Consider the following 6,000-nt stretch of genomic DNA (forward strand, 5'->3'; position numbering starts at 1 on the left):
GTTGTTGTTCTCAATAAGAGCCACCACCATAACCATTTTTGTGTCTGTAAACAAGAGATCCTCGAGATTTCTTAGCAGTCACCTCCACACCCCCCATATTTCTATGGCAGGTCTCGAACTACCGGAGAAAAAGATGAAGTCGTGGTTCGTTTATCTCGAACACCGAGGAACATTGTCTTGGATCAGGTCAGATTCATTTCATGTTTCTTCATTGGCGCCATCCGTGGGACCGGCAACGAGCTACCCTTCGATTTTCGTCTCGGTTCTCAGATCTGTTCATCCATTATTCTAGATCTGTGATTTTCTTTCTCCCAACAAAAATCCAGATCTGGAAGTTTACAGAAAGATGCTTCAAGATTTGTTCTATTAAAGCTCAAAAAGATCCATAGATCTAAAAGATGCTTCCAGATCTGTGCAAAAATGAAGCTGAAAAAGATCTAGATCTAGGTTATAGATCTGGATTTTAGGTTTACAATCACAGATCTAACTTTCTCTCATCCTCAAAATGGAAGAGACATCATATACTGCGCCATCGCCATCGCGGAAAAATGTGATGGCCGCACGTGCGCCATCGCAGATCAGTACTCCGTCATCACGTGCGCTCCAGCGAACAACACTCCCGACGCCGTGCATGCGCACCCGCGAATCACCACTCCGCCGCCATGCAAGGGCACTGCGGAGAATCAAGATTCTGCTACCACGCATGCGCGCCACCGGAGATCAAGTCTCCGCTTCCATGCATGCGTGGCGGCGGAGAGAGGACCCGCCACCATGCATGCGTGCAGCCGCGGATCTACACTCCACCACCTGTGGAAGACTTCGCCACCATGCATGCATGCGTCCCCGTAGAGGAGCATTCCACCATTATGCATGCGCGCCCGCGGAAACCACCATGCGGGTCGGAAGACGACTACATGTCCTCGGTTTTACGCAGAAGACTCCTCCGCCATGCATGCGCACCCACGAATCCTTACTACGCGCCATGCTTGCGCGCCGTAAATCAACATTCTGCTGCCATGTATGCGCATCCGCGGATCCTTAGTATGCCGCCATGCATGCTCGCCGCGAATCAGCATTCTGCTGCCATGTATGCGCATCCGCGGGTCCTCAATACGCTGCCATGCATGCGCACCCGCGAATCCTTACTACGCTGCCATGCTTGCGCGCCGTAAATCAACATTCTGCTGCCATGTATGCGCATCCGCGGATCCTTAGTATGCCGCCATGCATGCGCGCCGCGAATCAGCATTCTGCTGCCATGTATGCGCATCCGCGGGTCCTCAATACGCTGCCATGCATGCGCACCCTCAAATCCTTACTACGCTTCCATGCTTGCGCGCCGTAAATCAACATTCTGCTACCATGTATGCGCATCCGCGGATCCTTAGTATGCCGCCATGCATGCGCGCCGCGAATCAGCATTCTGCTGCCATGTATGCGCATCCGCGGGTCCTCAATATGCGCCAAACTTAAAGGTTGTGAATCCTCATAAACTCGTACGGCTTCGCGCCGAATACAAGACCGAACGCGGCTCCGCTCCGCTCAACACGCCATCATGATTAAACCTCTTATAATCCGAAGCAAAGTAAACATATGCAAAAAGGTACATTTGGGAAGCACCGGGTCCAAAAAACCGTACAAGCACTCCTAATAAGTCCAGAACTCCAACTAACCGTTTGCACGCTCAGGAGCAGCACTGGACTAGGGGGACTAGTGGAGGTAGGATCCTAAATACCCGGTGGGTCTAGTTTCCAATTTTCTTATCATCATCCAAGAATTTCATTGAAAAACCTATCACCGGAAAAAAACAAAAACATGGCGGGCAATTAGAGTCCACGCCGCCTCCTGCTCCGGCAAGCAAGCCGCAAGTTGTGATGATCACCGTGGCACAACTCTCCGCCACCGCGCATGCGCTCGCCGTGGTTCAATACAATGCTAACATTCATGCGCACCACGACAAGTGAACCTCGCCACCGGGTAATGTCATTGCGCCACCACGCGTACACGCCACCGCGGATAACCATCTGGCCGCCATGGTGCATGCCACCATGCATGAGTTCCACCGCTATGAAGCAGCAGCGCGCCATCACGCATGCGCGCTGGCGCCGAGCACCGCACCACCGCGATCCAACACCTCGCCACCGTGCATGCGCATCGCTAAACAACACACCGCCATCATACTTGCGGATCACCACTACGCAATCACGTCACAAAAGAACACTGCGCCACATGTGTGGGCGCCGTCGGGGAACAACACCGCGTCATTATGGATGGGCGCCTCCAAAAATTTGGTTTCTTGCATCCGCATCACTGTTCAAGCGGGAAGACATGAAGGCCGCCATCATGAAGACCACCATGTTTGTTATTTGTATTCCGTTCACGGCGTGTCAACCGCTTTCTCATGCGCGTAGGCGGACAAAAACAGGCACAGCGGATTAACACCCGCTACCGCGGATCACATACACACTAGCATACCAACAGCGCCACTGTAACGCAACAGCGCCACTATAGCAGGGTGAAATACAAGCCCCCCACGTATCAACACCGCGGATCAACATTCTGCCACCGCAGTCGCAGATCAACCTTTCCGCCACTCTACATGCGCACCGCCATGATGCTTGCGCGCAGTCGCGTATCACATTCCACCACCTATGAAAGATTCCAACGCCATGCATGCGCACGCAACCCTTCGCCGTGCATGCGCGCTCAACTCTCCGCCATGCTTGCGCGCTCAACTCTCCGCCATACGTGCGCGCTCAACTCCCGCCATGCGTGCGCGCTCAACTCGCCGCCATGCGTGCGCGCTCAACTCACGCCATGCGTGCGCGCTCAACTCGCCGCCATGCGTGCGCGCTCAACTCTCCGCCATGCGTGCGCGCTCAACTCCCGCGGGTGACATAAGCGCTCAGATATTCCAGCCCCGGCACAGTGCCACCATGAAACACTAACGGCGTGTCATCTGGGCACTCACGAGGATCAACTAGCAACCATAAAGAGCCGCATGCGCACTCCCACAAGTTAACTTCAGCCATCATGGATGTATCGCGGGTCATTTCTGGCTCCCGCAGATCACGAGAGAGTTCCATAGCGGGTTGATTCGCGCCATTCCGCGTCCATAAACAAACTTTTGTGGGTTACTACCGGGGCTCGTCACGCTTCCGCATGGATGAAATTCACTCTACCACCATCATCGGGGACTGAAGAAGCAATCTGGATGTCTTTCGTATGATGAATGAAGGTGTTTTCTTGATGTATGAGTATATAGGATTTGCATGAAATGGCACAAAAAGTGCTTATATTAATGCAAAAATATATGGCTACGCGCCAAACTTATAGGTTGGGAATCCTAATAAACCCGCTCGGCTACGCGCCGAATATTAGGTTGGGCACACCTCATAATTCGCCTAAGGATGCAAGACATCCGAATATATAGGTTGGGAATCCTTATAAACCCATACGGCCATGCGCCAAACTTAAAGGTTGGGAATCCTCATAAACCCATACGGCTACACGCCATATTTAAAGGTTGGGAATCCTTATAAACCCATACGGCTACGCGCCAAACATAAAGGTCGGGAGCCTAATAATATCCCACATGGCCACGCGCCAAACATAAAGGTCGGGAGCCAATAATATCCCAAACGGCCACGCGCCAAACATAAAGGTCGGGAGCCTAATAATATCCCACATGACCACGTGCCAAACATAAAGGTCGGGAGCCTAATAATATCCCAAAAGGCCACGCGCCAAACATAAAGGTCGGGAGCCTAATAATATCCCACATGGCCACGCGCCAAACATAAAGGTCGGGAGCCTAATAATATCCCACATGGCCACGCGCCAAACATAAAGGTCGGGAGCCTAGTAATATCCCAAACGGCCACGCGCCAACGTAGGTTGGGCACACCTCATAATTTGCCCGAGGATGGGAACCTTGTAATACATCCACTTTTAGTTGATATGTTTTTGCAGGTTCGGCTACGAGTCGCACAAGCACCTATGACATTATTATTATTATCTGGCCGTTTGTGCCTCTATTATTTTGAAGACAAGCCGGGATAGTCATCCTGCGTAGAAGAGGCCCTTGTGGGCCAGTCATTATCATCATATTATAGCTCATAAGCCGCAACTCGCGCATGCTCCATTATTTTATAGCTCGTAAGTCGTCTCGCGCACAAGCTTCATTATTTTTATAGCTCGTAAGCTGCCTCGCGCGCAAGTTGCATTACATTATTATCGAGATGCGCACTCTATCTTTTATCAGGCCCCGCGCCACTATTGTTATGATGCGTGCTATATCTTATTCATGCCAGTGCACCATTATTATCATAAGGATCACAACATGTCACCATCATGGAGAAAACCTCTCAAAACTCAAAGACAATAAAGACAAGGCCGAAGAAAGGGGAGAAAACCGCCTCATATCCTAACACACCTTATGAAGTCCAGCGCTCCACCTAAACGCTTGCACGCCTAGGAGCAACACTGGACTTGGGGGGCTTGTAGGGGTATGGTACTAAACCCGGCTTACGACCTTAATTTATTATGTTTGGCTTATTTTATTATATGGACTAATACAATATTATTGGGCTGAGGGGGTTTTGTGGAGGTAACCCTAACTGGGCTAGGCCCATTAGGGTACCATGATGGTGGCCATGAGGCTCCCTATATAAGGAGGTCTCCACCTCCTTATTAAGGGTTGTTGTTCTCAATAAGAGCCACCACCATAACCATTTTTGTGTCTGTAAACAAGAGATCCTCGAGATTTCTTAGCAGTCACCTCCACACCCCCCATATTTCTATGGCAGGTCTCGAACTACCGGAGAAGAAGATGAAGTCGTGGTTCGTTTATCTCGAACACCGAGGAACATTGTCTTGGATCAGGTCAGATTCATTTCATGTTTCTTCATAGATGTGGATAATATGCTAATTATAACATGAAAACAGCCCTTGAATGAACTCACATCTAAATTTATTTATTTATTTATTTATTTATTTGTAAGGATACAACTTTAGCCCGGCCCACATTTATGGATTTTGAAAGACAAGGCTCAGGCCACGTATCATAGTCCTTGAAGGTTTTCCACAAACCACTCACTCTTTTCATTGGCTTGCAACTGCTTCTCGTGGACTTCCTTAAACCCATGAAAATAAGATGTCTTATTCATACCAAAATCTTAACACTATTCTATTATCTAAATAAATAATCCACGGTCTCAAGAATAAATATGATAAACAAATAAAAATAATCGATTAGGGAATAAAAATAACAAAACATAATAAACCCTTGCTCCCTTATTTATGATAAACAGATTAGGGTATAAAAATAACAAAAATAAGACATTTGAAATATTAACAAATAATAAAAGATAATTAATATGAATATTAAATAAAAGATTTGAATTTAAATCTCTAACTTGTTCTGCACTCCAATCTTCTTTCAACCGGTTCTCCATTCGGGTCGGGTCGTATTGTTGGACCGGATGCTGTATACAAAGAGTACAAACATAAACAAATAATTTAGGACCGAACTTGTATTTACTTAACACATACTTATGGTTGGAAAGCCACCTCTTTATCTCTTTGGATAGAGGTACGGCGTACCTACATCCCACCCTCCCCATACCCTACTTATAGCTTTGCTGTTGGTGGGACTTCACTGGGTATGATTGATTGATTGATACTTATGGTTGGAGTTGGAGTTGGAGTTGGAGTTGGAGTTGAAGTTGAAGTTGTTTAAATGCTCATAGTGAACCTAAACTTGAGAACAATTGAAGGAAGCCTTTGGTAAAACTATTTATACACCGATGGGCCGAGGGAGCATATATGCAACACACGAAATGGCCAGATGCAACACGATACTTTGCAACATATAACATAGTTCTAAGAGCATGTTGCGATATTAGGTTGCTTTAGAAACAATATGTTTTCTGACGTCCATGTACTTTAGCTTTAACATTAGAATGAGAGACAACACGATGTTGTAAGGAGCGCCAAAAG

The sequence above is a fragment of the Bidens hawaiensis genome, unplaced genomic scaffold, assembly GCF_021521415.1.
Source record: "Bidens hawaiensis isolate Kalapana, Puna unplaced genomic scaffold, B.hawaiensis_p1.1 tig00004599_1, whole genome shotgun sequence".
In the NCBI taxonomy this organism is placed as follows: Eukaryota; Viridiplantae; Streptophyta; class Magnoliopsida; order Asterales; family Asteraceae; genus Bidens; species Bidens hawaiensis.